The 20,043-nt window shown below is 43.8% G+C and overlaps 1 protein-coding gene across 6 annotated transcripts in view; it reads left to right on the forward strand.

Annotated features, from left to right (window-relative positions):
* Positions 1-20,043, forward strand: part of HSH2D (hematopoietic SH2 domain containing) — a 104,843-nt gene that overhangs the window by 27,252 nt on the left and 57,548 nt on the right. Inside the window, exon 1 of one of the 6 annotated variants that reach the window (XM_068271209.1) lies at positions 2,010-2,083. The exons of 4 other annotated variants lie outside the window; for them this stretch is intronic. The gene's annotated coding sequence lies outside the window, so the exon portion shown is untranslated. Of the gene's footprint in view, positions 1-2,009; positions 2,084-20,043 lie in introns of those variants that run through there. One more of the 6 variants, XM_068271208.1, reaches the window with a different exon arrangement.

A 20,043-nucleotide genomic window follows, 5' to 3' on the forward strand; every position in this document is an offset into this window, starting at 1 on the left:
GCTGCAGGGGACAAATGTCTCCTGTGTCAATCCGTACATGGCCGCCGAGAATAAACAATGTTTTTGTTCAAAAGAGCTGGCCATGCTTCCTTCCGCCGCTTTCCGCCTCCGATTGTTAGATTTATGAATGGGAACAAAAATCCCATTCATTAATCTCCCCAGGGGCCACCGTGATCGCTGCCTGCATCATTTCCCTATTTACAATGTAGCAACACATTGTTTCCTATGTAGCGTACATATTGTACACTAATAGGATTTGCTCAGCGGGGAGATCTTGTGACTAAATTACACCTACTGACTTTGTATATGTATGTCAAGAGGGCATATTATAATAAATGTATGGGCTAAAAATTAGCGATGGATGTAAAACTGAAAAAATGTACCTTTATTTACAAATAAAATATTGTCACTATACATTATACTAGGAATATAATTTTAACGTTGCAATAACCGGTACAAATGGGCAAATAAAATGTGGGGATTTTAATTACGGTAACGTGGTATTTTAAAACTATAATGGCCGAAAACTGAGAAATAATGATTTTTTAATTTTTTTTCTTAATTATTCCCATTAAAATGCATTTAGAATAAAATAATTCTTAACATAATGTACCACCCAAAGAAAGCCGAATTGGTGGCGGAAAAACGAGGTATAGATCATTTCCTTGTGATAAGTAGTGAGAAAGTTATCGGGGAATGAAAGGGTGGAGCGCTGAAATGGGAAAATTCCTCTCGTCCATAAGGTGAAAAATACCCGCAGGTGTGCCCCCTCAGGATAGGTAGCCAGGCGTGCCACTAGTATAATGTAGCACTTCCCCCCCCCCCCCCCCCCTGTACAAGCAGCAAATGTGATCCCAGTGTTAGTTTCCCCAACCCCGAGTATAGGTAGCAGCTATGCCCACCCCCCATGCAGAGTCACAAACAGTGATAGAGCATGAGTTACCTCTCAGCATCCATCAATGGTGCACTGCATCTGCTACGCATCCAGCATCCTTTACTTTCCACTACAGCAGCGTCACTCATCATGTAACATGCCGGTGGGTCACAGGAGGAGGCACACCTGTAGCCATGGAGACAAGCTAGACAAGTGGCTGATAGAGAGCATCCGTCGATGGATGTGGAGAGATAAACAACAACTTGCTTTGACAGGGGTGGGGGGTGCACTTGGGTGGGGGGATCCTGCCAGCGGCCACGACTATGTGGCACCCTAAGTGACTGCTCAGTTCCCTCAGGTCAAAGGCCGGTCCTGGGTGGCCATATATCCAGTGGCTCCTTTACTGATCCTCTCCAGTCCTGGGTAGTGTTGACATCTTTAAATGGTGAGCTACACTATTAAAAAAAATGAATTAATCTATAAGGCTTAATTATTTGAGGTTACAATAATTTTTTTTAATGTCTCTGTTACAGAACACATGATTATAAAGCAGCATCACCTGACATTTGTTAGTGATTACTGCTGCTGTCGCTGGAGGTATATCTGCACACGTGATGACTGATGAGCAGTTAAGAAATGCATGATGTGGCAATGCAGATCTTCACATGTAAACTGTGTAATTGGGATTATTACTGCTCACCCCAAAATAATTAAATCATGTCCTTTTGTGTGTAAATAACTAAAAGAATACTCACTGCTATATTCCATAGGATTGGCAAGGCTAAAGGAAACTTGTGCTTATATGTATAATGGACAGAGCTGAATGAGAATCTATTTTAGTGGACAAATAAAAACCTTTTTACATTCCTCCACAGAAATAATACCCAAAACAATAAGCAGAATAAACAGCTCGCTGCAGCATGCTGGCTTATCTCAGACTTTCCTCCTGTAATGTAATTGCTGATTTCTTCCTGATAAGGCCCCTCCTGGTTGCCCAGCGGTGACTCTGTGGCATTTCTCACCTGTGTAGCAGTCCCGCCTGTTCGTCTAGTGCATCATCACTGTGGAAGGAAGGGGGCGGGTTCTTCTGCTCTTACAGGTACAAGAATAGAAACCTAGTCATTTACCTGAGAGAGCCCTGGACAGATTCTGATCGCACTCTTCTTACAGTGTCTTCTTCCAACATTAAACCTACTATTTCTTTGAGAGGTAAGCCAACTTAACCAATACTGATACACTGCGATTTCTTCTTAGAAAGATTGCTCTCTTTTTTACAGCACAACTGGTACATGTCATGGAAATAAAATTCTGCCTGTTCATTACTTCTTAGTTAGGAAAAATCATTGCCTATTATAGACAGTACAAACCATTACACCATTCCAATGAAAGTCCTATACGGACATGAAAATATGAAAACAGTAACACCTTTTATTACTATTTCAATTGAAAGAAGTTATTTATTTTTGACCTATTCCTTTTTGATGATGAACAATTTTCCTAAAATGCTTACTTGTTTCTGGTGAGATAATGTTTCATAGTCAGAGCAGCTAATCTAGTGAAGGAGACTATGAAACATAGTGGGAGTTACTGAATTGTTAATTAATCAGAGATTTTATCACTGAAGTGTGATTTTTTTTAAGAAAACCTGTATTGAACAAGAAAGAAAGTAAGAGAAAGAACAAATAGATACCTCAGTAGAGGGAAGCCTTTGGATAGTCTACAACAGGGGTGTCTAACTCAATTATGGAAGGGGCCTAAATCGAAAACATAGTCGTAGGCCAGATTGTTTATTAAGATTTACTATTTATTGCCTCAAACTAAGTGACGTAAGTATAGTGACAATGAAGCCCTCTTTTTTTGCATAGTAGCGCAGTGGAGCAGTTTAATATTTACCTGCTCAAGTGCTGCTTCAGGACTCCTCTGATCTTCCTAATAGCCACAGGCTCTATGCTGCATACCTCTGGCTCCAGCGGCATGTCACATGATAAGGAGAGATGGAAGGACAGATTTATCAAAGCATTACCGACAGTTTTTTCTTCTTAAACTGTTCTAACCAGAAGAGGAACTGTTCTGCATGATAGTAAGAAACTTCCCAAAGCCTGCATAATACCGTCAGTTTAGCGTGGATTTCTAGAGCTCCACTACAGTTAAGAAAAGTGCACATCCATCTCTAAACTGCAGCAGAATTTACTACACCCTCACGAAATAAATGGGAATCCTGCGGACTAGATATTAATGTTGATGATTGGGGTGGTTCACTTTTTGCTCCGAAAAAGATCTCTCCCTGTATCCGAGAATGTATTTGGCAAATTTACATACTCCACCAAGCCTACTTAATCCCTAAGCAAATAGCTAAGTATAATTCACAATCCTCTGATATATGCCTCAAATGTCAAACCACTTCCCCAACCTTTTTTCATTTAATCTGGGAATGCCCATCTATTTCATCTTTCTGGGCCCAAATCGTTAAATTCCTCCACAACAAGATGGGTTGTCCTATGAACTCTGACCCCATTCTCTGCCTCCTTGGTGTAATTCAAGACGAAGCCCTTGACAACTCTCTTAAAACCTTTCTATCTGAAGTGCTGTTTACGGCCAGACAAGAAGTGGAGTGTAGATGGCTAGCGCCCACGCCACCTTCCTTTGAAAACTGGATTAAAAGAGTCAGCACTGCCTTACCATATAAAAAGCTTGTATATTTACACAGAGGCTTGGGCAAGAAATTTCATTTAGTCTGGGACAGATGGAAAAATTGATAATATTCGCCTATACTGTTAAACATGGAAGCTGTAGATCTTGGGATGACTCTGATTAATCATATGTTGGCATTAGTATCAATTGCTGAGCTGCGCTCACCATAACTTCCTAAAAACATAAATGTGCTACACATTGTGTAATTCCGTTATAACCTTGCAGACACCCAAGTGATAGTGAGTAGTGTGACACTCGTGAATCCACTCCCCAAAGTAGAGTGCGCTCCCCAAATTGCAGCCACCTCAAACATCAGGTGGATCGAGCGTTTTATCTTAAATCATCCCACTGGCGCTTTCACTCTTGAACTTTGCTTTAACCACTTGCCGACCGCGCACTCATAACGCATGTCGGCAAAGTGGTAGCTGCAGGACCAGCGACGCACATCTGCGTCGCCGGCTGCAGGCTAATTAATCAGGAAACAGCTGCTCGCGCGAGCAGCTGCTTCCTGTCAATTCATGGCGGGGGGCTCCGTGAATAGCCTGAGGGCCGCCGATCGCGGCTCGCAGGCTAAATGTAAACACAAGCGGAAATAATCTGCTTTGTTTACATTTGTACAATGCTGCTAACAGTAGCAGCGTTGTACTAGATCAGCGATCCCCGGCCAATCAGCGGCCGGGGATCGCTGTCACATGACAGGCAGGAGCCTGTTAGAGGCTGCACAGGACAGATCCGTTCCTGTGCAGCCTCCGATCTCCGGGGCAGGGAGGGAGGAGAGGGGGAATCCTGCGGTGGAGGGGGCTTTGAGGTGCCCCCCCCCCCCCCCGCCAGCCACACGCAGGCAGGAGCGATCAGACCCCCCCAGCACATCATCCCCCTAGTGGGGAAAAAAAGGGGGCGATCTGGTCGCTCTGCCTAATGTTTGATCTGTGCTGGGGGCTGTAGAGCCCACCCAGCACAGATCTCAGTAATCAGCGCTGGTCCTTAAGGGGGGGTAAAGGCTGGGTCTCCAAGTGGTTAATATATGGATAAAAGTTTCCTTCACATAAAAAACATAAAAACACATAGAGCCATCATAGTCATAGCGTGATACTGCTTAAACATTGCAAATAGCCCGCGCATCAATTGCGCACTCACGTATGAAGACTTAGTTCAATGCACATCATATGAGCCTCAGCAATGGGGTCTGTCCTGGATGGGTCCTGGATGGGTCCGGCGTCCCGTGTCCCCTTGCTCCGTCCACCTAGGATCTCGTCCCCGCTCAATCAGGTAGCTTACAGTGCCGGCTTTCCTCCGCACGCAGTGACGTCAGACTCGCTGGCCATAGCTGCGCCCTACGCATTTCGTCCAATCAGACTCATCAGGGGCTGACGTTACTAGCGCGTCACATCCCTTTTATACTGCTCTGTGGTCCGCCTTCTGATTATCCCCCTATACGTCGTTACTGATTCATGGGCTCCAAAAACATGGCCGCCGTCATTAGAACAGACTGACTTGCCATAACCTTGTGCCTGTTGTATTCCACCCTTGACAGACACCTCTGCTGTACATATTCTTTAGTTTAATTTATATATAATGATAAATGTACATACATTTATACAAATTATATACATTAATTGATATTTTATATAAAAGTTCCAAAGTGGTATATTAAAACATTTACTTTTCCCCTCCGGCTCTCTTCTCCGCATAGATTCCCCATGGGTTGCCATCTAGTGGTCATTTTCCTAATTCCTACCCATCTCTGATAACTATTTAGTAATTTCCCAATTCTATTAAATGTATGTGGATGGAGATTCTTGTGGGGCATTGTCACTATAAAAATATATAAATATATAAAATATACAATGTACAACTTCATATCTTATCTGCCAGTGGGAGATTGCGAACAATATCAGTCGCAATAACTGTTCTTCCCCTTTGTTGTAAACCCCCCAGAATCCCTATGTGAATTATTATTTTGCTTTCTATATGTGAGACCCAATTATAATGTAATGTGACAATTCAGACCAAAATTATATGTTCTATGACTTACTTTCTAAGTGTGAGATCCATTACATTCTAAATATCAGTGGTAATATAACAGTTCAGATCAAATTCTATGTTCAGGCCTCCTGGATGTAATGACCCTAAATTGTAGATCCACCGCCCTTCTGCCTTAGAAATTTCTTTGACCATACTGGACCCTCTCCATTTCTTCATATATTTTTCTACCCCCATAAATTTCATGTTACTTGGGTCTGATCCATGTGCTAATCTGAAATGGTTTGACCCACTATGTGTTTGGAGGCCTTGTGATAAATTGTAAGTATGCTGCCCAATTCTCTTGTGTAGGGCTCTAGTAGTTCTTCCCACGTATTCCATCCCACAGGGGCACCATAATACATATACCACCCCTACTGTATTGCACATTATACATTGTTCAATTTTCCATGTTTTTCCTGTATTTCTAGACACTAATTGGTCCCCCCTTACTGGTTTGATCTCTCTATACCCCCTACATCCCCTGCAGGGGAAGAAACCTTTTTGTCCCAATAAATCACCCGCCGTAGTTTTTGGTGCTTCAATATAACTATTGACCAGCCTTGATTTTAAATTTGGGGCTTTTTTATATATGAACCTTGGTCTTCCAGTTATGGCCTTTTGGAGGGTGGGGTCTAATTGTAAAATATTCCAATGTTTTCTTATGATCTTTTCAAGGTCCCTGTATTGGCTGTTATAATCCATGAAAATGTCAAATTCCCCAAGATCTTTAGTTCCTTTAGTCTTATTTTCTAGTAATTCTTCTCGATTCATTTATGCTACTTTCTCCACCTCTAACTGCAGTAAATCTTCCTTGTATCCCTTTTCCCTAAATTTCTGTGTTATTATTTTGCTTTGTTCCATGTAATCCTCCAAATGTGAACAATTTCTTCTGATCCTCATCAGCTGCCCTTTCGGTATGTTGTCAAGCCACTGGTTGTGATGGCAACTTTCTCTGGGTATGTACCCGTTCTTATCAGTGGGTTTAAAAAGGTGGAATTTTTGTTGGAAATCTTAAATTTTTCATTGACACACAATTATTTTTGGTATCAAAGTGAATATTAATTACAGTGCACTGGCTACGCTATGGGAGCAAAGTATGCCCCTAGTGTAGCCAATTTATACATGGGACGATGGGAAGAGGAAATATTATGGACAGTTGGGGGTGGGAGGATTATATCCTGGAACAGATTTATTGATGACCTCTTCTTCATATGGAGGGGTTCAAGGGACAAATTAAACATTTTCTGTGAATGGTCATTGGCCTGAGGTAAAAATTACATGGAATATAAATGCCACTAAGGTGGATTTCTTAGACCTAGTCATTAAGACTGAAGGTAATAAGCTGGGGACAACCACGATTTCATTAGTTCCTGACCATGTGCTCAATCCCATTGGCTCACTTTGATGACAGGGTCTGGAGGCTATGAAAGCGACAGCAGACGCGAGGGGCCTGCGGCGATGGGTGAGCGGTGTGGCCGGCGAGATCGGCAGGTTTGTGTGACGATTCATCAGTAAGCTGCCTTATGTGGTACCAGCAGTCTCTGGTCCTCAAGGGGCCAGAGACTGATGGTAGAAAAGTGGTTATCTTTTGTGTGCATGAGTATGCGTGAAAAAAATGGAAGTAAATATATATATATATATATATATATATATATATATATATATATATATATACAGTGGTGTGAAAAACTATTTGCCCCCTTCCTGATTTCTTATTCTTTTGCATGTTTGTCACACTTAAATGTTTCTGCTCATTAAAAACCATTAATTATTAGTCAAAGATAACATAATTGAACACGAAATGCAGTTTTAAATGATGGTTTTTATTATTTAGTGAGAAAAAAACCTCAAAACCTACATGTACATGGCCCTGTGTGAAAAAGAAATTGCCCCCTGAACCTAATAACTGGTTGGGCTACCCTTAGCAGCAATAACTGCAATCAAGCGTTTGCGATAACTTGCAACGAGTCTTTTACAGCGCTCTGGAGGAATTTTGGCCCATTCATCTTTGCAGAATTGTTGTAATTCAGCTCTATTTGAGGGTTTTCTAGCATGAACTGCCTTTTTAAGGTCATGCCACAACATCTCAATAGGATTCAGGTCAGAACTTTGACTAGGCCACTCCAAAGTCTTCATTTTGTTTTTCTTCAGCCATTCAGAGGTGGATTTGCTGGTGTGTTTTGGGCCATTGTCCTGCTGCAGCACCCAAGATCGCTTCAGCTTGAGTTGACAAACAAATGGCCGTACATTCTCCTCCAGGATTTTTTGGTAGACAGTAGAATTCATGGTTCCTTCTATCACAGCAAGCCTTCCAGGTCCTGAAGCAGCAAAACAACCCCAGACCATCACACTACCACCACCATATTTTACTGTTGGTATTATTATTATTATTATTTAGTATTTATATAGCGCCGACATATTACGCAGCGCTGTACAGTGTATATATATATATATTGTCTTGTCACTAACTGTCCCTCAAAGGAGCTCACAATCTAATCCCTACCATTGCCATATGTCTATATTATGTAGTATAAGTACTGTAGTTTTAGGGCTAATTTTTAGGGGGAGCCAATTAACTTATCTGTATGTTTTTGGAATGTGGGAGGAAACCGGAGTGCCCGGAGGAAACCCACGCAGACACGGAGAGAACATACAAACTCTTTGCAGATAGTGCCCTGGCTGGGATTCGAACCAGGGACCCAGCGCTGCAAGGCGAGAGAGCTAACCACTACGCCACCGTGCTGCCCATGGTATGGTATGATGTTCTTCTGCTGAAATCCTGTGTTACTTCTATGCCAGATGTAACAGGACACACACCTTCCAAAAAGTTCAACTTTTGTCTCGTCGGTCCATAAGATATTTTCCCAAAAGTCTTGGCAATCATTGAGATTTTTTTTAGCAAAATTGAGACGAGCCTTAATGTTCTTTTTGCTTAACCACTTGAGGACTCAGCCTTTACCCCCCCTTAAGGACCAGCGCTGTTTTTTCCATTCAGACCACTGCAGCTTTAACGGTTTATTGCTCGGTCATACAACCTACCACCTAAATGAATTTTGGCTCCTTTTCTTCTCACTAATACAGCTTTCTTTTGATGCTATTTGATTGCTGCTGCGAGTTTTACTTTTTATTATATTCATCAAAAAAGACATGAATTTTGGCAAAAAAATGATTTTTTAAACTTTCTGTGCTGACATTTTTCAAATAAAGTAAAATTTCTGTATACATGCAGCGCGAAAAATGTGGACAAACATGTTTTTGATGAAAAAAAACCCATTCAGTGTATATTTATTGGTTTGGGTAAAAGTTATAGCGTTTACAAACTATGGTGCAAAAAGTGAATTTTCCCATTTTTAAGCATCTCTGACTTTCCTGACTACCTGTCATGTTTCATGAGGTGCTAAAATTCCAGGATAGTATAAATACCCCACAAATAACCCCATTTTGGAAAGAAGACATCCCAAAGTATTCACTGAGAGGCATAGTGAGTTCATAGAAGATTTTATTTTTTGTCACAAGTTAGCGGAAAATGACAGTTTGTCACAAAAAAAAAAAAAAAAAAAAAAGGTTTCCATTTCTGCTAACTTGTAACAAAAAAAAATGAAATCTGCCATGGACTCAACATGCCCCTCAATGAATACCTTGAAGTGTCTATTTTTCAAAATGGGGTCATTTATGGGGTGTGTTTACTGTCCTGGCATTTTGGGGGGTGCGGAATTGTAAGCACCCCTGTAAAGCCTAAAAGTAGTCATTGCACTGTGGGCCTCTTAGCGCAGTTTGACTGCAAAAAAGTGTCACACATATGGTATCGCCATACTCGGGAGAAGTAGTACAATGTGTTTTGGGGTGTATTTTTACACATACCCATGCTGGGTGGGAGAAATATCTCTGCAAATGACAATTTTTTGATTTTTTTTACACACAATTGTCCATTTACAGAGTTATTTCTCCCACTCAGCATGGGTATGTATAAAAATACACCCCAAAACACATTGTACTACTTCTCCTGAGTACGGCGATACCACATGTGTGGCACTTTTTTGCACCCTAACTGCGCTAAGGGGCCCAAAGTCCAATGAGTACCTTTAGGATTTCACAGGTCATTTTGAGAAATTTGGTTTCAAGACTACTCCTCACGGTTTAGGGCCCCTAAAATGCCAGGGCAGTATAGGAACCCCACAAATGACCCCATTTTACAAAGAAGACACCCCAAGGTACTCAATTAGGAGTATGGTGAGTTCATAGAAGATTTTACTTTTTGTCACAAGTTAGCGGAAAATGATTGTTATTGGGTTTTTTTACCAAGTGTCATTTTCCGCTAACTTGTGACAAAAAATAAAATCTTCTATGAACTCACCATACTCCTAACGGAATACCTTGGGATGTCCTCTTTGTAAAATGGGGTCATTTGTGGGGTTCCTATACTGCTCTGGCATTTTAGGGGCCCTAAACCGTGAGGAGTAGTCTTGAAACCAAATGTTTCAAAATGACCTGTGAAATGCTAAAGGTACTCATTGGACTCTGGGCCCCTTAGCGCAGTTAGGGTGCAAAAAAGTGCCACACATGTGGTATCGCCGTACTCGGGAGAAGTAGTACAATGTGTTTTGGGGTGTATTTTTACACATACCCATATTGGGTGGGAGAAATATCTCTGTAAATGACAATTTTTTGATTTCTTTACACACAATTGTCCATTTACAGAGATATTTCTCCCACCCAATATGGGTATGTGTAAAAATACACCCCAAAACACATAATACTACTTCTCCTGAGTACGGCGGTACCACATGTGTGGCACTTTTTTGCACCCTAACTGCGCTAAGGGGCCCAGAGTCCAATGAGTACCGTTAGCATTTCACAGGTCATTTTGAGAAATTTGGTTTCAAGACTACTCCTCACGGTTTAGGGCCCCTAAAATGCCAGGACAGTATAGGAACCCCACAAATGACCCCATTTTACAAAGAGGACATCCTAAGGTATTCCGTTAGGAGTATGGTGAGTTCATAGAAGATTTTTTTTTTTGTCACAAGTTAGTGGAAAATGACACTTGGTAAAAAAAACCCAATAAAAATCATTTTCCGCTAACTTGTGACAAAAAGCTAAATCTTCTATGAACTCACCATACTCCTAATTGAGTACCTTGGGGTGTCTTCTTCCTAAAATGGGGTCATTTGTGGGGTTCCTATACTGCTCTGGCATTTTAGGGGCCCTAAACCGTGAGGAGTAGTCTTGAAACCAAATGTTTCAAAATGACCTGTGAAATGCTAAAGGTACTCATTGGACTCTGGGCCCCTTAGCGCAGTTAGGGTGCAAAAAAGGGCCACACATGTGGTATCGCCGTACTCGGGAGAAGTAGTACAATGTGTTTTGGGGTGTATTTTTACACATACCCATATTGGGTGGGAGAAATATCTCTGTAAATGACAATTTTTTGATTTCTTTACACACAATTGTCCATTTACAGAGATATTTCTCCCACCCAATATGGGTATGTGTAAAAATACACCCCAAAACACATTGTACTACTTCTCCCGAGTACAGCGATACCACATATGTGGCACTTTTTTGCACCCTAACTGCGCTAAGGGGCCCAGAGTCCAATGAGTACCGTTACCATTTCACAGGTCATTTTGAGAAATTTGGTTTCAAGACTACTCCTCACGGTTTAGGGCCCCTAAAATGCCAGAGCAGTATAGGAACCCCACAAATGACCCCATTTTACAAAGAGGACATCCCAAGGTATTCCGTTAGGAGTATGGTGAGTTCATAGAAGATTTTATTTTTTGTCACAAGTTAGCGGAAAATGACACTTGGTAAAAAAACCCAATAACAATCATTTTCCGCTAACTTGTGACAAAAAGTAAAATCTTCTATGAACTCACCATACTCCTAATTGAGTACCTTGGGGTGTCTTCTTTCTAAAATGGGGTCATTTGTGGGGTTCCTATACTGCTCTGGCATTTTAGGGGCCCTAAACCGTGAGGAGTAGTCTTGAAACCAAATTTCTCAAAATGACCTGTGAAATGCTAACGGTACTCATTGGACTCTGGGCCCCTTAGCGCAGTTAGGGTGCAAAAAAGTGCCACACATGTGGTATTGCCGTACTCGGGAGAAGTAGTACAATGTGTTTTGGGGTGTATTTTTACACATACCCATATTGGGTGGGAGAAATATCTCTGTAAATGGACAAATGTGTGTAAAAAAAATCAAAAAATTGTCATTTACAGAGTGATTTCTTCTACCCATCATGGGTATGTGTAAAAATACACCCTAAAACACATTGGTCTACTTCTCCCGGGTACGGCGATAGCACGTGTGGCACTTTTTTGCAGCCTAACTGCGCTAAGGGGCCCAACGTGCAATGACTACCTTTGGGCTTTACAGGGGTGCTCACAATTTAGCCCCCCCCCCACATGACAGGACAGTTAACAAACCCCACAAATGACCCCATTTTAAAAATAAGACACCACAAAGTATTCCATGAGGGGCATGGTGAGTTTATAAAAAAAAATCTTTTTTGTCACAAGTTAGCAGAAAAGGATACTTTGTGAAAAAAACAAAAACAACAATTTATGCTAACTTGTGACAAAAAACAAAATCTTCTATGAACTCACCATGCACCTCACGGAATACTTTGGGGTGTCCTCTTTCCAAAATGGGGTCATTTGTGGGGTCTGTCCTGGCATTTTAGGGCCTCTGCAATCATTACATGTATGGCCAGTATTTCTGCTATACTCCTTATATTGGGCATACAGGTAGTGCATTCTGGGCTGAAAGGAAAAATGAACGGCAAACATCCCTTCATTCGCATCGATCAATGTGGATGAACAAATATCTGCCAAAAAATGTGAAACAAAAAGAAAAGAAAGAGGGACATAGGAGCTGCCACCCCAAAAATCCAAACCCACCAGCTCGTATGCCCAGGCAATCCTGATTTATTCATCCACATTGATCGATGTGAATGGAGAAATCATTGCTTGAGTTCTTTTTTGATACAAAGTGCTTGCCAAAGCATATGAATCCCCAACACCACACCTTGGCCCATATGCCTCGGCAAACGTATCTTTTTTACTGTGGAGGAGAAATCTCGTCCTACAGCGCTGCATGCACTGATTTTGTGTAACCTGACAGAAGCGCAATGCTTCTGTCAGGATGCACCATCAGTGCTGCAGCTGATTGGTCGGTCGGTCGGTCGGTCTGGATAGAAAAAAGAGAGAAGAAAAACGAAAAAAACAAAACAAAAAGGAGGGGAAGGCGTCCGCCTGGACATAGGAGCTGCCACCCCAAAAATCCAAACCCACCAGCTCGTATGCCCAGGCAATCCTGATTTATTCATCCACATTGATCGATGTGAATGGAGAAATCATTGCTTGAGTTCTTTTTTGATACAAAGTGCTTGCCAAAGCATATGAATCCCCAACACCACACCTTGGCCCATATGCCTCGGCAAACGTATCTTTTTTACTGTGGAGGAGAAATCTCGTCCTACAGCGCTGCATGCACTGATTTTGTGTAACCTGACAGAAGCGCAATGCTTCTGTCAGGATGCACCATCAGTGCTGCAGCTGATTGGTCGGTCGGTCGGTCGGTCTGGATAGAAAAAAGAGAGAAGAAAAACGAAAAAAACAAAACAAAAAGGAGGGGAAGGCGTCCGCCTGGACATAGGAGCTGCCACCCCAAAAATCCAAACCCACCAGCTCGTATGCCCAGGCAATCCTGATTTATTCATCCACATTGATCGATGTGAATGGAGAAATCATTGCTTGAGTTCTTTTTTGATACAAAGTGCTTGCCAAAGCATATGAATCCCCAACACCACACCTTGGCCCATATGCCTCGGCAAACGTATCTTTTTTACTGTGGAGGAGAAATCTCGTCCTACAGCGCTGCATGCACCGATTTTGTGTAACCTGACAGAAGCGCAATGCTTCTGTCAGGATGCATCATCAGTGCTGCAGCTGATTGGTCGGTTGGAAAAAAAGAGGGAAGAAGAAAAAAAAAAAAGCAAGCAAGCAGCAAAGCATTTCAATAACATTAACTTTTTAAACTTTATTAAATATGTTCAAACCAAACAATAACATTGGTAACCAAATATTAACTTTTTTGCTTACCTGTTTTTTTTGTTTTGTTTTTTTTACCTGCGAGCTGAGGATAAACTTCTCCTCCCCCATGGGTCAATGTGCAAAGTGCAAATCGCACAGATATGTGGCGAAGTACATTATGCATTCTGTCCCAAGTGAAAGGAGAGGTTTCTGGCAGGCCAGTGTATTTGGATCTCTCAAAACCTGATGTTTGGGTTCACACTGCATACTGGCCTATCCGGTCGGTCGAGCCCGCCGCACCGTCTCGCCCAAAATAGATCTTCAGGGAATACCACAAGAGTAGCATTCGGCCTAGTAATTAACTGCGTCGCCGTAGACTAACATGACTTCCGGGCCGACCCAAATTGCCGCAGAAGCCACGCAGTAACGTAGGCATGCACTAGCGTTAAGTCAAGCACTTCCGGCGTAGGGGGGGACCGCAAAGTGTGACTTTTGCTAGGCAATTTGCCCTAACGCATCGCGCCAGTGTGAAATAGCACTGAGAGACCCTTGTGTGCCTACTGCTGTGTCTGTAGTTCCCTAGGTTCTAAAAGTGTGTCTTCTCGTGGTACCTCTCATAACACTCCCCTAGGCATAGGCCAGGCTGGTCAGGACAGCGGGGACAGTAAACGGGGGTGTCACGCCTTATTCCAGCCTTGCTGCAGACACGACATCTTTTTCTGGGGTTGCGTTGAGTTTGGGTACTGGGAATCGGGTAGGCGTAATGCCTTCCATGCAGCCGGCTAGTTGCATTTGGGGGTTGGGCTCTGGCACCTTCTGGATAGAGGAGTGCCGAAACAATGTCTTCCTGGAATTGAAGGAAAGATCCAGTTCTCCCAGCCTTACTGTAGAGAACAAAGCTGTTGTACATCGCCAATTGAATTAAATACACAGACACTTTCTTATACCAGCGTCTGGTTTTCCGGGAAATTAAATAGGGCCCTAACATCTGGTCATTGAAGTCCACCCCTCCCATGTTGGCATTATAGCTGTGGACGGCGAGGGGCTTTTCAATGACCTCTGTTGCCCGTGTAATTTGTACTGTCGTGTCTGTGTGAATGGTAGACAGAAAGTAAACGTCCCTCTTGTCCTTCCATTTCACCGAGAGCAAGTCATCGGTACACAAGGCGGCCCTCTCCCCCCGTTGAAGTCTGGTGTTAACGAGCCGTTGGGGGAAGCCCCGGCGACTAGGCCGCACGGTGCCACAGCATCGGATTCCTTCTAACTTTAAGTGCTGAAAGAGGGCCACACTTGTGTAAAAGTTGTCCACATAAAGATGGTACCCCTTCTGGAACAAGGGTGACACCAAGTCCCACACAATCTTTCCACTGCTCCCCAGGTAGTCAGGACATCCGACCGGCTCCAATTTTGAGTCTTTTCCCTCATAGACCCTAAAACGAGATGTATAGCCTGTGGCCCTATCACAGAGCTTATACAGTTTCACCCCATACCGGGCGCGCTTGCTTGGGATGTACTGTTTGATGCCAAGGCGCCCGGTAAAATGTACGAGGGACTCATCTACACAGATGTTCTGTTCAGGGGTATAAGCATCTGCAAATGTGGATGACAGGTGGTCTATGAGGGGCCGAATTTTGTGGAGCCGGTCATAAGCTGGGTGGTCTCTTTCATGACAGGTGTCGTTGTCATTGAAATGCAGGAAGCGCAGGATGATCTCAAATCGCGTCCTGGACATGGCAGCAGAGAACACGGGCATGTTATGTATTTGGCGTGTAGACCAATAAGAGCGCAATACATTTTTTTTAGTAATACCCATGTTGAGGAGAAGGCCCAAAAAAATTTTAAGTTCGGAAACTTGGAGTGGTTTCCACCGAAAAGGCTGGGCGTGGCAGCTTTTCGGATGGGCGGTTATAAATTGTGTGGCATATAGGTTGGTCTCAGCCACAATTAAGTCAAGGAGATCCTGGGTGAGGAACAGTTCAAAAAAGTCTAGGGCCGATCCTAGTTCAACTGTCTCCACCTGGACTCCAGACTGGGCGGTGAAAGGGGGCAGTATGGGTGCGGCGGGATCAGGGGAATGCCAATCAGGGTTTGCCAGCACCTCTGGAAAACCAATGGGAGTACGGGCCCGTCTACTTGGTGGCTGCGGATCGGATCTTAATTCACGTACCACCGAACCAGTTTCTACTTCCAGGATGGTGTCCGCCACTTCATCAGGGTCTTCTGCGGAAGTACTGGTGTTGATAGGCCCAGGAGATGCTGCGCTGCTGGTGCATGCCTCACCAAGAAAAATCAGATCAGCGCCACTCTGCTGCCCTTGAGACTGATCTTCCGCCACCTGCAGTCCAGTGACATGGGGTGTGGTACGCCTGGCTCTAGCCGGGACCTCAACCTCGTCATCGGAACTATCGGTCTGAGAGCCACTGCTGTCTACAGGATCGTACTCTGAACCCGAAGATTCGTCGAATAAGTCGACCCAATCATCCTCATCCGACTGGTCCATGTACCTGTAGATGTCTTCATTGGAAAACCTCTTTTTTGCCATGGTGGCCTGCTAAATTTAGGAGGTATTCCTCTGAGACTACCCAGGAAAAGAGCACCTACCTAGCGAAAGGGAGTACTTGAGAGGTAGAAAGCTGTGGTCACTGAGTTTAGATTAAAAAAAATCAAAACTGATGTTTACAGTGCCACAGCTTGTGTACAGTGTTTTTTGCAGTGATCAGAAAAAAGAAATTTCTGTCACTGCGGTGGGGCGGGCTGAACGCAGTGCAGGCGAACGATCAGGTCTGATCGGGCAAACACTGCGTTTTTTTGTGGATCCTAGAGACCCTAATATAGATCTGACTGTGATCACTAATAATCACTTACAGATACTATATAGTACCAATGCTGATTAGCGACAGTGATGACGCTAATTAGTGACTGTGGTGCAGTGGGCTGAGCACTAACTGACACTAACAACCCTTTTGCTTAGCTAACTGGCCTAACTGTTTGTTACCACTAGTGATACTAAAAAAGTTTTTAGATCACTAGGATAGTGATAGTGATGGTGAGGGGGGGGGGGGGTTGGGGATCAGAGAGCAATCACAAATAATCAAAAACAATCACGAGACAATTACAACACAATTACAGCAATCGGCGCAATCAAAGCCAATCACGGACCAATTGAATCCAATAACGTGACAATCAAAAACCAATTACGTGACAATTGAAGCCAATCACACGACAATCGATGCTAATCACAGGGCAAAACAGCCAATCAGTGGGCAATTGGCACAATCAAAACCAATTACGGGCAATTGAAGCCAATCACACGACAATCGAAGCCCAATTACGTGACAATCGAAGCCAATCACACGACAATCGATGCCAATCACAGTGCAATTGAGACAATTGTAGCCAAACAAAGCACAATCAAGCCTTACAGACAGGAGATAAGATACACAATGGCAGGGGGGAGAATATACGCAATCAATGAACTAGGACGGTGTGGGGAGGATCGGAAGGGGTGGGGGGGGTGATCAGATACCCCTAAGGGGTAGTTGGGGGTCTAATCTGATGGATAGGAGTGACAGGTGGTGACAGGGGGTGATAGATGGGTTATTGACAGGTGATAAGTGGGTGTTTACAGGGAAAAACAGATGTAAACAATGGACTGCTGATGTGATCAGGGGGGGTGTCTCGGAGGGATCTGAAAGGGTGGGTGGGTGATCAGAAGCCCCTAAGGGGCAGTTGGGGGTCTGATCTAATGGGGGGCAGTGACAGGTGGTGACAAGGGATGATTGACAGGTGACTGATAGGTGATTGGCAGCTGATCACTGGGGAGATAGACAGATGCAGGGGAGATAGATAGGTTCAGTATACAGGGGGGGGGGGGGGGTCAGGGGGGAGATCTGAAGGGGTGGGGGGTGATCAGATAACCCTAAGGGGTAGTTAGGGGTCTGATCTGATCAATAGGAGTGACAGGTGGTGACAGGGATTGATTGATGGGTGATATGGGGGTTGGTTAGGTCTGATCTGCGTGCTGCAGGGGGGTACAGGGGGGTGTCTGATGGGTGCTGCGGGTGATCGGGGGGTCTGTGGGGCTCCTAATGTGTGTGTGTGTGTGCTGATACTATGCCTGCTCTCCTCGCTGGTGGTCGATCGCTAAGTGTGACCACCAGCGGGAGGCAGGCAGTATAATACAGTTTGTTACCTAAACAAACTGTATTATACGCGTTCTATTGGTGGTTTTGAAATTTTACAGCCCGCCGGCGCTGCTGATTGGCCGGCGGGCTGAAGTCACATGGGGGCCGAATAGTATGACGTAGCGATCGCGCGGCTACAGCCGCGCGATCGCTCGTTAATTAGGCTGCAGCTGGCGACGCAAGTCTGCGTCGCTGGTCCTGCAGCTGCCACCTTGCCGACGCGCGTTATGAGTGCGCGGTCGGCAAGTGGTTAAAAGTGGTTTGCGCCTTGGATATCTGCCATGCAGGCCGTTTTTGCCCAGTCTCTTTCTTATGGTGGAGTCGTGAACACTGACCTTAATTGAGGCAAGTGAGGCCTGCAGTTCTTTAGATGTTGTCCTAGGGTCTTTTGTGGCCTCTCGGATGAGTTTTCTCTGCGCTCTTGGGGTAATTTTGGTCAGCCGGCCATTCCTGGTAAGGTTCATCACTGTTCCATGTTTTTGCCATTTGTGGATAATGGCTCTCACTGTGGTTCGCTGGAGTCCCAAAGCTTTAGAAATGGCTTTATAAACTTTACCAAACTGATAGATCTCAATTACAGTACTTTTGTTCTCATTTGTTCCTGAATTTCTTTGGGTCTTGGCATGATGTCTAGCTTTTGAGGTGCTTTTGGTCTACTTCTGTGTCAGATAGCTATTATTTAAGTGATTTCTTGATTGAAACAGGTGTGGCAGTAATCAGGCCTGGGGGTGACTACAGAAATTGAACTCAGGTGTGATAAACCACAGTTAAGTTATTTTTTAACAAGGGGGGCAATCACTTTTTCACACAGGGCCATGTAGATTTGGAGGTTTTTTTTCTTACTAAATAATGAAAACCATCATTTAAAACTGCATTTTGTGTTCAATTATGTTATCTTTGACTAATAGTTAATGCTTTTTGATGAATAGAAACATTTAAGTGTGACAAACATGCAAAAGAATAAGTAATCAGGAAGGGGGCAAATAGTTTTTCACACCTCTGTATATAATATATAATACTAGAGATGGGACGAATCCACAATTTTTTCGAATCCGAATCCGAATCTGAAAAGGTTCTCGAATATCTCGAACCTTTCGAATCCCGAATCTAACGAATCCTGCACATAAGAATTGTGCGATCCGTGGTATAGTTGCCCGCAGTATAGGTAGCGAGGTAAAGGTGCCTTCAGTATAGCTAGCTAGGTATGGGTGCCTTCAATATTGGTAGCTTTCAGTATAGGTAGCAAGGTATAGGGGCCTGCAGTATAGGTAGCAAGGTATAGGGGCCTGCAGTATAGGTAGCAAGGTATATGGGCCTTCAGTATATTTAGCAGGGTATATGGGCCTTCAGTATAGGTAGCAGGGTATATGGGCCTTCAGTATAGGTAGCAGGGTATATAGGCCTTCAGTATAGGTAGCAGGGTATATGGGCCTTCAGTATAGGTAGCAGGGTATATGGGCCTTCAGTATAGGTAGCAAGGTATAGGGGCCTTCAGTATAGGTAGCAGGGTATATAGGCCTTCAGTATAGGTAGCAGGGTATATGGGCCTTCAGTATAGGTAGCAGGGTATATGGGCCTTCAGTATAGGTAGCAGGGTATATGGGCCTTCAGTATAGGTAGCAGGGTATATAGGCCTTCAGTATAGGTAGCAGGGTATATGGGCCTTCAGTATAGGTAGCAGGGTATATGGGCCTTCAGTATAGGTAGCAGGGTATATGGGCCTTCAGTATAGGTAGCAGGGTATATAGGCCTTCAGTATGGGTAGCAGGGTATATGGGCCTTCAGTATAGGTAGCAGGGTATATGGGCCTTCAGTATAGGTAACAGGGTATATAGAGGCCTTAATTATAGGTAGGTATGTAGGTAGGTATAGGGGCCTTTAGGTAGGTAAAGGAACCTTCAGTATAGGTAGCAGGGTATAGGGCCTTAAGTATAGGTAGGTATGTAGGTAGGTATAGGGGCCTTTAGGTAGGTAGGTATAGGGGCCTTTAGGTAGGTAGGTAGGTAGGTACGTATAGGGGGCCTTTAGGTAGGTATAGGGGGCCTTTAGGTAGGTAGGTATAGTGGCCAGTAGGTAGGTAGGTATAGTGTCCTGTAGGTAGGTAGGTAGTTAAAGGGACCTTCAGTATAGGTAGCAGGGTATAGGGCCTTAAGTATAGGTAGGTATGTAGGTAGGTATAGGGGCCTTTAGGTAGGTAGGTATAGGGGCCTTTAGGTAGGTAGGTAGGTAG

The sequence above is a fragment of the Hyperolius riggenbachi genome, chromosome 1 (assembly GCF_040937935.1).
Source record: "Hyperolius riggenbachi isolate aHypRig1 chromosome 1, aHypRig1.pri, whole genome shotgun sequence".
In the NCBI taxonomy this organism is placed as follows: domain Eukaryota; kingdom Metazoa; phylum Chordata; class Amphibia; order Anura; family Hyperoliidae; genus Hyperolius; species Hyperolius riggenbachi.